Below are 13,665 nucleotides of genomic sequence, written 5' to 3'. Positions count from 1 at the left end.
TCTCCAAGTCAATCCAGCACCAAGTTCTGATAAGAATGGTTCCTCCAGAACAGAACGGGCTGCAGAATTTGTGGGGTCCCTAGGTCAAATTTCAAGGTGGAGAATTAAATGTGTGCCTTTCTAAGGGAGAGACCCTGAGCACTCACAATGGTCTCATGCCCATGAGGCTCGTCCCGCTCCAGAAAGTCACTCCTTCGTGTGCTCGCAAGATTGCTGATGCTTCCTCGTCCTGGTCACCCCAGGATGATGTGGGCAGGCTCTCTGGGCTGGGCACACTTTCCATCTCACTTCCTCTGTGTCTACATGCCTGGCTGTGTCTGCCATTGCTGGTGAGGCTGAGGCTTCCCTTAGGCAGGAAGTTACCTCCATTAGAAGTCCACATTAATAACAGATTCCACCTTTGGACAGAACCCATGGGACAGGCAGTGAATAGATGTGTCCATCAGAGGGACACCTAGCTCAAGGGTGGCATATGCAGGATGGCACAGAGAGGGCAGGTCTGTAAGGGCTTGATGACTCCCCAGGGGAGGACGACTTCTGGGGATTTGTGAGGACTCACAGCGCTACAAAGGGATTCCCAGCTGTGGGTGCAACATCTCAGCCTCTGAACTATTCCTCCAACCCCCTTAAAACTGTGTGCCTCCTAAGCACCCTCCTGATGAGCCCAGGATGAGGGTAGAACATGCCTGGGAGGGTGCTCTTGCCACATTCAAGGGGCTCCCCTGTTCTATCTCCATCTAGTGGTGTTTTATTTAGACAGTGATGCCATCTCATTTCTAGTTACATGTCTGGCACTCCTAGACCCTGGGGAGGCCCTTGTATCTTGGAAGATGGTGGTGCCTTCAGAGACATGGGAGCGCTGGGGAGAGCAGGACTGTGGGGAGGGAGAAGCTCACATTCCTGGTGCCTGGGAAATAGGAGGAGCTGCCCAGGGCATCAGCTTCCAGGGTCTGGAGATGAAGAGGGGTCTGGGCTGCACAGATAGACTTGGAGCCATCAGCATATGTGGTGGTTGAAGCCATGGGTGTCAGTGAGGTCACCCCAGCAAAGTCCAGAGACAGAAAAAGGCATCCCAAAAGCCGGACCTGAGTGATCCAGTTCCCCTCTGCCAATCTCACAGAGCTAAACATACAAACTGGAATCCTTTAATGTTTTTAAGAGAACATAAAAACTATATCTTGAGGTAGACAAAGCATCCTTAGGGTACAAAAAGTACAAACGATAAAAACTTCACTAGAATAAACCTCATCAAATTCTAAAATTTTTGCTCTTTGAAAGTATTGTTTTTTAAAAATAAAAAAAAAAGGAAGATAAGGAGAAAGGGAGATAATTGAATGGTAAGCTGATAGCTCTGAAGCCTGGAGAATAGAAGACTATGGAGGACAGGAACAAAAATTAAATTTAAATGGCCAAATAGAGGAAAACCTCCAAGCTTTGAATAAGATGTGGATTTCACTTTAAGCTTAGTGTCTGCAGTAGGCAGAATTACAGCCCCGCAAAAGTATCTACACTGTAGTTGCTCAAACCTGGGAATATGTTCCATTACAGGTGAAAGAAACTTTACAGATGTGATTTAAGTAAGGGTTTTGACATGGGGAGATTATCCTGGATGTCTGGTGGGACAATATAATCACAAGGGCTCTTACAAGTGAAAGAGACAGATGTAAGAGTTGGAGACTTGAAGATGCTGCACTGCGTCTCCATGGAAATGGAAAAGTGCTGTGGAATTCCAAAATTAAGAAGGAAAAAGGAAATTTCTGTTAAAGGATTGAGCTTACACTCAATGGAAAGAACACAATTATGTACAGAATCAGAATGCTGACATTAAAAGAAATTATCAGATTAAAGTCGTTTTGGGTTTTCGTGTGTTTTCAATCAATCAGTCAATCAACAAACCACAGGAGCTGAAACTCCTGAGCTCAATGATCCTCTCACCTGAGCCTCCCAAGTAGCTGGGACCACAGGCACATGCCGCTGCACCCAGCTTTTCATATTGGAATTTAAAAAAATGTTTTCTAAACTTTAAAACAAGATTTTCACATTCCAAATACATTTTTATTTTTTTTTTGAGATGGGGCCTCGCTCTGTCACCCAGGCTGGAGTGAGGTGGAGTGAACATGGCATACCTTCACCTCCTGCAGCCTCCACCTCCTGGGATCAAGTGATCCTCCTGCCTCGGCCTCCCGAGTAGCTGGGACCACAAATGTGCGCCAACACAACTGGATAATTTTTTTATTTTTTTGTAGAGATGGAGTCTCAGCATGTTGCCCAGGCTGCTCTCAGACTCCTGGGCTCAAGAAATCCCCCTCCCTCGGTCTCCCAAAGGGTGGAAATCACAGGAGTGAGCCACCCACTTGCACACAAATTATTTTCAAATTAAAAGAGATGGGGATTCAAAAAATAACATAGGAGTAGCAATACTGGTATCAGAGAAAATGTATTTTAAGGATTATTATTTAATGATAACAGCAAACTATGTGAAGAAAATACAAGTCTCAAACCTATATTCACCAATCTAATCACTATGTATAAAGCAAAAACTATTTAAGAACCAAACTGTAACTTGAGTAGAATTTGTTATATATGGGGATTTTTTTAAAGACATCCTTCACAGAATTGGGCAGATTCAGTAGCGGGTCTTTTAAAAGATAGAAAAATTGCCTAGATGTGGTGGCTGATGCCTGAAATCCCAGCATTTTGGGAGGCTGAGGCGAGTGAATCACTTGAGATCAGGCATTTGAGATCAGCCTGGCCAACCTGATGAAACTCCATCTCCATAAAAAATACAAAAAAAAAATTAGCTGGACGTGGTGCCATGCACCTGTAGTTCCAGCTACTTGGGAGGCTGAGGCAGAAGAATCGGTTGAACCTGGGAGGTAGAGATTGCAATGAGCTGAGATCCCACCACTGCACTCCAGACTGGGTGACAGAGTGAGACCCCAACTCAAAAGAAAAACAAAAAAAGATAGAAAAATTGAAAAGACTGAATTTTAGTTTTGTCCACGGAACATTTATAAACATTGACCATATTGTGGTCACTAACTACATATGACTATTGAGCACTTGAAATGTGGCTATTCCAAATGGAGATATGCTGTAAGTGGCAAATATATGCTAGATTTTGAAGACTTAACAACAAAAAAACTATATATAATATTAATTTAATATTGAACACATGTTGAAAGGATAATATTTGGGATACATCTGGTTAAATAAAATGCATTATTCAAATTAATTTCGGTGGCTTCTTTTTTTCTGGTTTCTAACATGCCCACTAGAAAAGTTTAAATTACGTATGTGGTTTACATGATCTTTCTATTGGACAATTCTCTATTAGACCATGAAGTTAACCTATTAAGAATTTTTTTTAAGTAGCGTCTTCACAAGAAACATTCTCCTATTATAATCCAAAATTCCCTCTCTGGAAACTGAACTCTGTGTTTCATTCTCTGATCACAGACATCCATTGCACCTACATTGACCCAATTCAACTGAACTGAGTCAACCTCTTTGAAACTTCTACTTCCTCTGAGTACTTACGTCTCCTGTGGTCACCTCTCTGTCTTTTGCAAGACGGGACCACTAAAAATTATCACGTCAACAATTGTACATTGCTATTCCCTCATCGTTTCTACTGAAAACCTTGCAGCAAGATTTGGATGGATTAGTTCTCAATGTAGTATCCCTGCTCCTGCCCAGATGAGGCACATCCACAACCACGAAGACAACGCCTTTACAAATGAACAGTCTCTGTGAGTCACATCACTCCTTGACCATCCTTTGACAGATCCTCGTCCCTGCCTCTTCTTCCTCTCAGTGGTCATTGAAAGCCTGAACTGCACTACCACTGATCCTTTAAAAGTTTATCTCACTGAAGACTATTACAACAATGAGAAGCAGAAATGAAATCTTTGGAAAGATAAGTAGATACGAAGACGCTTGTAAGTAAATACATTTTTTAAAAAGTGTTTTGCCTGGAACATTGATTGGATGAACGCACCATACAGACCTGAGATAGTGGCTTCCTGTTGGCACAGTTGATGCCTCCAATGAAGACCATGTTGGGCATGATCGGCCTGGGTAGTCCATCACAAAGTCCGATCGGAACAGCCACACGGATGCATGGCTGAGAAGATCCACCACTGACACCTCTCTCTGAAAAAGCTCAGAGGCAAGGCTTGCATAAGGAGCAGAAACAGTATCGCAAATGTAGGACAGGGCCAGAGGATAGAGCATGTTCTTGACCCTTTGCAGGAATGTCATGTGGTCTGAATTGGTCGTTAGGAACTTAGGAATATAGGAGTAAGGATTTGGACACTGTGTGCCCTTCAAGTCTAAGTCACATGGAATGTTCCTCAAAAAAAAACACAGCAGGAATCGACAGATACTTAGCCAGCACCGCCCCGCAGAGGTAAAAGGGGTCTGTTAAGACCACATCAAAGGAAGTAGCATTCAGGTGCCTGATCAGGGCCTCATTATGCAGTAGCTCCACACAAGACCTATGTATAATCAAAGACATATTGTTCATAACTGCCATACTTCTAGAAAATCTCATCAGAAGATGTTCTGTTTCGAAGAACAATTGAGTGTGTCCCAGCAAAAGGTGATCATATTCGTCCTGGGTCCATGAAATGGCATAGGTTGTCAGGGTGAAAAAGTTCTCTTCTTTGATGTGCATTTTCACCTCCGGGGTGAGGACCACCGCCTGGTGGCCTCTGGCATGGATCTCCCGCACGGCCTCCCGCATGCTGAGCCAGTGGCTGCCATCAGCGGGCACCACCAGCATCTTCCCACTCTCAGCCCAGGGCTGGACACTGAGGAGGAGCAGCAGTCCTGTGGCCAGCTGCGGCAAGGACACCTGGAGTCCTGTGGCCATCTCAGCAGAAGCTATCAGCAGCTGGCTGTCCAGCCCAGGCTGTGCCTCCTACCTTTGTTTCCTTCGTCTTAATTACCTTGTCATGAGCCACCTAGCAAATCATCATGTAACTGAAGACAGGGTGCCCTCCTCTAGTAACTTATTACCGTTTAATCTATCATTGCCTTTCATTATGGCCCCACCCTGGGAAAGACCAATCACTCCTATCTTGAAAAACTCATCTGACCCTGCGCTCACTCTGGGGAACATCCAAGTTCAAGCTCTTGTTTCTCATTCAATTCCCAACACAAGGCTGTGAACACCCATTTCATGTCACTGCCTCCTACTTCTCTGTTAACCACGTTTATCAGGCTAGAGCTGAGGTCTGAGGAGTCACCATTGCCCTAGTCCCCAACCACATGTTCTCTGCTGGATGTGACCCTATTTGCTAACTCTTAAAACTCTTTCTTCCCACGTATGGGTAACACAGCACATCCAAGAAACAGACAACATTGCTAAGCCAGCTTTCTTGAAACAGGGAGTGGGGAGGCTCACTATGTGGTTTTGGTCTTTTTTTGCAAAAGGATATTTCTTGTAAGGATCACAGAGGACTCTCTACGAAGTGGCTGGCACCATAAAAAAAAGCTACAGGGAGGCTGAGCTCAAGATGTGATGATCAGATTCTTGTGAAGGCTCTGTTGAGAATTCTCCATCTATCCCATGAAATAAAGGTGCTGCTGTCTAAAGCACCCATGGGCAAGACAACTTTAGCAAGGACCCAGGGAGCTCCCTGAACCTGGGAGGCTGGATCCTGGCCTCAGATCTTGCACAGTCTGCATTCCTCTTCTGAATGCCGAAGGCCCCAATCTTCCGCAAGTCTGCTAAAGTGTCCATTCACCCAGGCTTTTATTTCATCCTGAAGGTTATGGTCAGGCTTTTCTCCAAGTCAATCCAGCACCAATTTCTGATAAGAATGGTTCCTTCAGAACAGAATAATTTGTGGGGGCTGCATAATTTGTGGGGGTCCTAGTTCACATTTCAAAACGGAGAATTAAATGTGTGCCTTTCTAAGGGAGAGACCCTGAGCGCTCACAACAGTCTCAAGCCCATGAGGCTCGAGAAAGTCACTCCTACATCTGCTTGGCAAGATTGCTGAGGCCTTCTTGTCCTGGTCACCACAGGATGATGTAGGCAGGCTCTCTGGGCTGTGCACACTTTCTGTCTCACTTCCTCTGTGTCTACATGCCTGGCTGTGTCTGCCATTGCTGGTGAGACTGAGGCTTCCCTTAGGGAGGAAGTTACCCCCATTATAAATCCACATTGATAACAGATTCCACCTTTGGACAGAACCCACGGGACAGGCAGTGAATGGAGGTGTCCACCAGGGGGCACAGGCAGGACAGCACAGACAAGGCAGGTCTGCAAGGGCTTTGGGAACTCTCCAGGGGAGGATGATTTCTGGGGATTTGTGAGGACACAGAGCACTACAAAGGGATTCTCAGCTGTGGGTGCAACATCTCAGCCTCTGAACTATTCCTCCAACCCCCTTAAAACTGTGTGCCTCCTAAGCACCCTCCTGATGAGCCCGGGATGAGGGTGGAACATGCCTGGGAGGGTGCTCTTGCCACATTCAAGGGGCTCCCCTGTTCTATCTCCATCTAGTGATGTTTTATTTAGACAGTGATGCCATCTCATTTCTAGTTACATGTCTGGCACTCCTAGACCCTGGGGAGGCCCTTGTATCTTGGAAGATGGTGGTGCCTTCAGAGACATGGGGACCCTGAGGAGAGGAGCACTGTGGGGAGGGAGAAGCTCACATTCCTGGTGCCTGGGAAATAGGAGGAGCTGCCCAGGGCATCAGCTTCCAGGGTCTGGAGATGAAGAGGGGTCTGGGCTGCACAGATAGACTTGGAGCCATCAGCATATGTGGTAGTTGAAGCCATGGGTGTCAGTGAGGTCACCCCAGCAAAGTCCAGAGACAGAAAAAGGCATCCCGAAAACCTGACCTGAGTGATCCAGTTCCCCTCTGCCAATCTCACAGAGCTAAACATACAAACTGGAATCCTTTAATGTTTTTAAGAGAACATAAAAACTATATCTTGAGGTAGACAAAGCATCCTTAGGGTACAAAAAGTACAAACGATAAAAACTTCACTAGAATAAACCTCATCAAATTCTAAAATTTTTGCTCTTTGAAAGTATTGTTTTTTAAAAATAAAAAAAAGGAAGATAAGGAGAAAAGGAGATAATTGAATGGTAAGCTGATAGCTCTGAAGCCTGGAGAATAGAAGACTATGGAGGACAGGAACAAAAATTAAATTTAAATGGCCAAATAGAGGAAAACCTCCAAGCTTTGAATAAGATGTGGGTTTCACTTTAAGCTTAGTGTCTGCGGTAGGCAGAATCACAGCCCCGCAAAAGTATCTACACTGTAGTTGCTCAAACCTGGGAATATGTTCCATTACAGGTGGAAGAAACTTTACAGATGTGATTTAATTAAGGGTTTTGACATGGGGAGATTATCCTGCATGTCTGGGTGGGACAATATAATCACAAGGGCTCTTACAAGTGAAAGAGACAGATGTAAGAATTGGAGATTTGAGGATGCTGCACTGCGTCTCCATGGAAATGGAAAAGTGCCATGGAATTCCAAAATTAAGAAGGAAAAAGGAAATTTCTGTTAAAGGAATGAGCTTACACTGAATGGAAAGAATACAATTATGGAAGAATCAGAATGCTGACATCAAAAGAAATTATCAGATTAAAGTCATTTTGGGTTTTCTTATGTTTTCAATCAATCAGTCAATCAACAAACCACAGGAGCTGAAACTCCTGAGCTCAATGATCCTCTCACCTGAGCCTCCCAAGTTGCTGGGACCACAGGCACATGCCACTGTACCCAGCTTTTCATATTGGAATTTATAAAAATGTTTTCTAAACTTTAAAACAAGATTTTCACATTCCAAATAAATTTTTATTTTTTTTTTTTGAGATGGGGCCTCGCTCTGTCACCCAGGCTGGAGTGAGGTGGAGTGAACATGGCATACCTTCACCTCCTGCAGCCTCCACCTCCTGGGATCAAGTGATCCTCCTGCCTCGGCCTCCTGAGTAGCTGGGACCACAAGTGTGCGCCAACACAACTGGATAATTTTTTTATTTTTTTGTAGAGATGGAGTCTCAGCATGTTGCCCAGGCTGCTCTCAGACTCCTGGGCTCAAACAATCCTCCTCGGTCTCCCAAAGGGTGGAAATCACAGGAGTGAGCCACCCACTTGCACACAAATTATTTTCAAATTAAAAGAGATGGGGATTCAAAAAATAACATAGGAGTAGCAATACTGATATCAGATAAAATGTATTTTGAGGATTATTATTTAATGATAACAGCAAACTACGTGAAGAAAATACAAGTCTCAAACCTATATTCACCAATCTAATCACTATGTATAAAGCAAAAACTAAGAACCAAACTGTAACTTGAGTAGAATTTGTTATATATGGGGATTTTTTTTAAGACCTCCTTCACAGAATTGGGCAGATTCAGTAGCGGGTCTTTTAAAAGATAGAAAAATTGCCTAGGTGTGGTGGCTGATGCCTGTAATCCCAGCACTTTGGGAGGCCGAGGAGAGTGAATCACTTGAGATCAGGCATTCGAGATCAGCCTGGCCAACATGATAAAACTCCATCTCCATAAAAAATACAAAAAAAAAAAAAAATTAGCTGGATGTGGTCCCATGCACCTGTAGTTCCAGCTACTTGGGAGGCTGAGGCAGAAGAATCGGTTGAACCTGGGAGGTAGAGATTGCAATGAGCTGAGATCCCACCACTGCACTCCAGACTGGGTGACAGAGTGAGACCCTATCTCAAAAGAAAAAAAAAAAGATAGAAAAATTGAAAAGACAGAATTTTAGTTTTGTCCACGGAACATTTATAAACATTGACCATATTGTGGTCACTAACTACATATGACTACTGAGCACTTGAAATGTGGCTATTCCAAATGGAGATATGCTGTAAGTGGCAAATATATGCTAGATTTTGAAGACTTAACAACAAAAAAACTATATTAAATATTAATTTTATATTGAACACATGTTGAAAGGATAATATTTGGGATACATCTGGTTAAATAAAATGCATTATTCAAATTAATTTCGGTGGCGTCTTTTTTTCTGGTTTCTAACATGCCCACTAGAAAAGTTTAAATTACGTATGTGGTTTACATGATCTTTCTATTGGACAATTCTCCATTAGATCATGAAGTTAACCTATTAAGAATTTTTTTTAAGTAGCGTCTTCACAAGAAACATTCTCCTATTATAATCCAAAATTCCCTCTCTGGAAACTGAACTCTGGGTTTCATTTTCTGATCACAGACATTCATTGTACCTACATTGACCCAATTCCACTGAATTGAGTCAACCTCTTTGAAACTTCTACTTCCTCTGAGTACTTACGTCTCCGGTGGTCAGCTCTCTGTCTTTTGCAAGACGGGACCACTAAAAATTATCACGTCAACAATTGTAAACTGCTATCCCTTCATCGTTTCTACTGAAAACCTTGCAGCAAGATTTGGATGGATTAGTTCTCAATGTAGTGTCCCTGCTCCTGTCCAGATGAGGCACATCCAAAACCAAGAAGACGGCGCCTTTACAAATGAACAGTCTCTGTGAGTCACATCACTCCTTGACCATTCTTTGACATCCTCGTCCCTGCCTCTTCTTCCTCTCAGTGGTCATTGAAAGCCTGAACTGCACTACCACTGATCCTTTAAAAGTTTATCTTACTGAAGACTATTACAATAATGAGAAGCAGAAATGAAATCTTTGGAAAGATAAGTAGATACGAAGATGCTCGTAAGTAAATACATTTTTTAAAAAGTGTTTTGCCTGGAACATTGATTGGATGAAGGCACCAATACAGACCTGAGATAGTGGCTTCCTGTTGGCACAGTTGATGCCTCCAATGAAGACCATGTTGGGCATGATTGGCCTGGGGTAGTCCATCACAAAGTCCGATCGGAACAGCCACACGGATGCATGGCTGAGAAGATCCACCACTGACACCTCTCTCTGAAAAAGCTCAGAGGCAAGGCTTGCATAAGGAACAGAAACAGTATCGCAAATGTAGGACAGGGCCAGAGGGTAGAGCATGTTCTTGACCCTTTGCAGGAATGTCATGTGGTCTGAATTGGTCGTTAGAAACTTAGGAATATAGGAGTAAGGATTTGGACACTGTGTGCCCTTCAAGTCTAAGTCACATAGAATGTTCCTCAAAAAAAACACAGTAGGAATCGATAGGTACTTAGCCAGCACCGCCCCGCAGAGGTGAAAGGGATCTGTTAAAACCACATCAAAGGAAGTAGCATTCAGGTGCCTGATCAGGGCCTCATTATGCAGTAGCTCCACACAAGACCTATGTATAATCAAAGATATATTGTTCATAATTGCCATACTTCTAGAAAATCTCATCAGAAGATGTTCTGTTTCGAAGAACGATTGACTGTGTCCCAGCAAAAAGTGATCAAATTCATCCTGGGTCCACGGAACAGCATAAGTTGTCAGGGTGAAAAAGTTATCTTCTTTGATGTGCATATTCACCTCTGGGGTGAGGACCACCACCTGATGGCCTCTGGCATGGAGCTCCCGCACGGCCTCCCGCATGCTGAGCCAGTGGCTGCCATCAGTGGGCACCACCAGCACCTTCCCACTCTCAGCCCAGGGCTGGACACTGAGGAGGAGCAGCAGTCCTGTGGCCAGCTGCGGCAGGGAAACCTGGAGTCCTGTGGCCATCTCAGCAGAGGCTATCAACAGCTGAATGTCCACCCCATGCTGTGCCTGCTACATTTGTTTCCTTCGTCTTAATTACCTTGTCATGAGCCACCTAGCAAATCATCATGTAACTGAAGACAGAGTGCCCTCCTCCAGTTACTTATTACCTGTTCGTTAATCTATCATTGCCTTTCATTATGGGCCCCACCCTGGGAAAGACCGATCACTCCTATCTTGAAAAACTCATCTGACCCTGCGCTCACTCTGGGGAACATCCAAGTTCAAGCTCTTGTTTCTCATTCAATTCCCAACACAAGGCTGTGAACACCCATTTCATGTCACTGCCTCCTCCTTCTCTGTTAACCACGTTTATCAGGCTGCAGCTGGGGTCTGAGGAGTCACCATTGCCCTAGTCCCCAACCACATGTTCTCTGCTGGATGTGACCCTATTTGCTAACTCTTAAAATTCTTTCTTCCCACGTATGGGTAACACAATACATAAAAAAAACAGACAACATTGCTAAGCCAGCTTTCTTGAAACAGGGAGTGGGGAGGCTCACTATGTGGTTTTGGCCTTTTTTTTTGCACAAGGATATTTCTCGTAAGGATCACAGAGGACTCTCTATGAAGTGGCTGTCAACATAAAAAAAAAGCTACAGGGAGGCTGAGCTCAAGATGTGATGATCAGATTCTTGCAAAGGCTCTGTTGAGAATTCTCATCTATCCCATGAAATAAAGGTGCTGCTGTCTAAAGCACACATGGGCAAGACAACTTTAGCAAGGACCCACAGTGGGTTCAGGGAGCTCCCTGAACCTGGGAGGCTGGATCCTGGCCTCAGATCTTGCACAGTCTGCATTCCTCTTCTGAATGCCGAAGGCTCCAATCTTCCGCAAGTCTGCTTAGAGACTCAAGTGTCCATTCATTCAGGCCTTTATTTCATCCTGAAGGTTATGGTCAGGCTTTTCTCCAAGTCAATCCAGCACCAATTTCTGATAAGAAAGATTCCTTCAGAACAGAATAATTTGTGGGGGCTGCATAATTTGTGGGGGTCCTAGTTCACATTTCAAGACGGAGAATTAAATGTGTGCCTTTCTAAGGGAGAGACCCTGAGCACTCACAATGGTCTCATGCCCATGAGGCTCGAGAAAGTCACTCCTACATCTGCTTGGCAAGATTGCTGAGGCCTCCTTGTCCTGGTCGCCCTAGGATGATATGGGCAGGCTCTCTGGGCTGGCCACACTTTCTGTCTCACTTCCTCTATGTCTACATACCTGGCTGTGTCTGCCATTGCTGATGAGGCTGAGGCTTCCCTTAGGCAGGAAGTTACCCCCATTAGAAATCCACATTGATAATAGATTCCACCTTTGGACAGAACCCACGGGACAGGCAGTGAATGGAGGTGTCCACCAGGGGGCACAGGCAGGACAGCACAGAGAGGGCGGGTCTGTAAGGGCTTTGGGAACTCTCCAGGGGAGGATGATTTCTGGGGATTTGTGAGGACACAGAGCACTAGAAAGGGATTCTCAGTTGTGGGTGTAATATCTCAGCCTCTGAACTATTCCTCCAACCCACTTAAAACTGTGTCCCTCCTGATGAGCACGAGATGAGGGTGGAACATGCCTGGGAGGGTGCTCTTGCCACATTCAAGGGGCTCCCCTGTTCTATCTCCATGTAGTGGTGTTTTATTTAGGCAGCAATGTCATCTAATTTCTAGTCCCACGTCTATGACTCCTAGACCCTGGGGAGGCCCATGTATCTTGGAAGATGATGGTGCCTTCAGAGACATGGGAGCGCTGGGGAGAGCAGGACTGTGGGGAGGGAGAAGCTCACATTCCTGGTGCCTGGGAAACAGGAGGAGCTGCCCAAGGCATCAGCTTCCAGGGTCTGGAGATGAAGAGGGGTCTGGGCCGTACAGATAAACTTGGAGCCATCAGCATACGTGGTGGTTTAAGCCATGGGTGTCAGTGAGGTCACCCTAGAAAAATTCAGAGATAGAAAAAGGCATCCAAAAGCCTGACCTGAATGATTGTATTAACCTCTGACAATCTCAGAGACATAAACAAAGACCTAAACAAAGACTAAGAGGTCTAAAGACCCCTTTCCACCCAAACCTACAAACTGAAACTGTTTCATTTTTTTAAAAAAACATAGAAACAAATCCTCACACCTTTTGGTAGACAAAGAATTCTTAGATAGGACACAAGGGGTACAAACCACAAAACGTTTGCTAAAATTGACTTAATCAAAATTTACTTCTTTTGCTCCATGAAAGATACTGTTTTTAAAAAATGAAACAAAGGATGCTCCATACCAGAAGTAAAGACAAACATAACTATCTGACATAGCACTTGTATCCAGAATATGTAAAGAACTCACTACTCAAATATAAGAAGACAAACAACCCAATAAAAGTGTGCAGAAGATTTGAAAGGACACCTTATAAAAGAAGACAGGCATATGATCAATAAGCACATGAAAAGATCCTCATCAGTCATAAGAGGAATACAAATTAAAACCCAATGATATTCTCCTACACACCTGTTAGGATGGCTGAAATGTAAAAGACCAAAAATAGCAAGTCTTAGCAGAAATACAGAGCAGCCAGAGCTCTAATGTTTTGCTGTTAGGATCGTAAAATTGTGTAACTGCTTTGAAAACAGTTCGACTGTTTCTTATGAAGTCATACATACACCTACCACACAACTCAGCAATCCCACTTTTAACTATTTACCCAAGAAAAATGAAGCCTCAGAAACACTTGCACTCAAATAATCATAGCAACTTTATTCATAATAGCCGACAACTGGAAACTTTCCACGTGTCCATCAATAAATAAATGCATAAGCAAATGATGATATATATATACAGTGAAATGCTACTCAGAAATAAAAAGGAATGAAATATTGGTACATGCAACAACATGAAAGGATCTGAAGAGACATAATGCTGAGCTGAAGAGGCCAGACACGAAACAGTATACCTGTGTGCTTTTCATTCATAATTGTATGATTCCATTCAGATGAAACTCTAGAAAAGACA

General features: G+C 43.9%; 3 protein-coding genes and 2 pseudogenes across 3 annotated transcripts in view; all 5 read right to left on the bottom strand.

The window, feature by feature from the left end:
* Positions 1 to 13,665, bottom strand: part of UGT1A8 (UDP glucuronosyltransferase 1 family, polypeptide A8) — a 155,745-nt gene that overhangs the window by 60,925 nt on the left and 81,155 nt on the right.
* UGT1A9 (UDP glucuronosyltransferase 1 family, polypeptide A9) overlaps positions 1 to 13,665 on the bottom strand; it is a 113,863-nt gene that overhangs the window by 60,925 nt on the left and 39,273 nt on the right.
* UGT1A6 (UDP glucuronosyltransferase 1 family, polypeptide A6) overlaps positions 1 to 13,665 on the bottom strand; it is a 92,713-nt gene that overhangs the window by 60,925 nt on the left and 18,123 nt on the right.
* LOC135966644 (UDP-glucuronosyltransferase 1A5 pseudogene) lies at positions 3,838 to 4,903 on the bottom strand (annotated as a pseudogene).
* Positions 7,827 to 10,676, bottom strand: LOC123567991 (UDP-glucuronosyltransferase 1A5 pseudogene; annotated as a pseudogene).

This window comes from Macaca fascicularis, chromosome 12 (assembly GCF_037993035.2).
Source record: "Macaca fascicularis isolate 582-1 chromosome 12, T2T-MFA8v1.1".
NCBI lineage: Eukaryota > Metazoa > Chordata > Mammalia > Primates > Cercopithecidae > Macaca > Macaca fascicularis.
This window is presented reverse-complemented; position numbering and strand designations above follow the sequence as displayed.